Raw genomic sequence first — 473 nt, 5'->3', positions numbered from 1 at the left:
ATTGTGTATAATTATATATAATTTTATATGATTATATATAATTATACATAGTTATGTATGGACAAATTTCATACAAAATTTTTCATGAAAAATTTTTTATTGGGCTGATCTAATTTTATATAGTAAAATGAAATACTTTAAGATAATGTTGTTCTATTTGGGAAGTTTCGTGCGCTCGTCGTGTAACGGCTGTTTGGAATTTTAGATTTTTCATTTCCCTGGCGTTTTCGATCTGTTGAAGGAAAAAATCGGTGAGTCTCGACAATAAGACAAACACTGCGACATATAAAGTTTCTCGACTGCCGCGTTTTTTGTTTGTATATATCTCACTCGTGAAGTCAAGTAGGAATTGACAATACAAATAGAAATAGCGTCCCGAACAGCGCAGATCTTCAGAGGACATTTTAAAGACGTTCTAAGAACGTCCCTATGTCCTGAAAACGTACTTGGAGATTTGTTGGAGATTTTGTGCT

At 32.8% G+C, this 473-nt stretch overlaps 2 protein-coding genes across 4 annotated transcripts in view; one reads left to right on the top strand and one right to left on the bottom strand.

Annotated features, from left to right (window-relative positions):
* LOC116842520 overlaps positions 1-473 on the top strand; it is a 64,203-nt gene that overhangs the window by 272 nt on the left and 63,458 nt on the right. The window contains exon 2 of the mRNA XM_032811859.1: positions 206-251. The gene's annotated coding sequence lies outside the window, so the exon portion shown is untranslated. The remainder of the gene's footprint in view (positions 1-205; positions 252-473) is intronic.
* LOC116842510 (tau-tubulin kinase homolog Asator) overlaps positions 1-473 on the bottom strand; it is a 34,040-nt gene that overhangs the window by 16,637 nt on the left and 16,930 nt on the right. The gene's annotated exons all lie outside the window — the stretch shown is intronic.

The sequence above is a fragment of the Odontomachus brunneus genome, unplaced genomic scaffold (assembly GCF_010583005.1).
Source record: "Odontomachus brunneus isolate Ranch 3 - 2012 unplaced genomic scaffold, Obru_v1 Obru_scaffold_025, whole genome shotgun sequence".
NCBI lineage: Eukaryota > Metazoa > Arthropoda > Insecta > Hymenoptera > Formicidae > Odontomachus > Odontomachus brunneus.
Note: the sequence above shows the minus strand (reverse complement) of the source record. Positions and strands in the feature narration are given on the sequence as shown.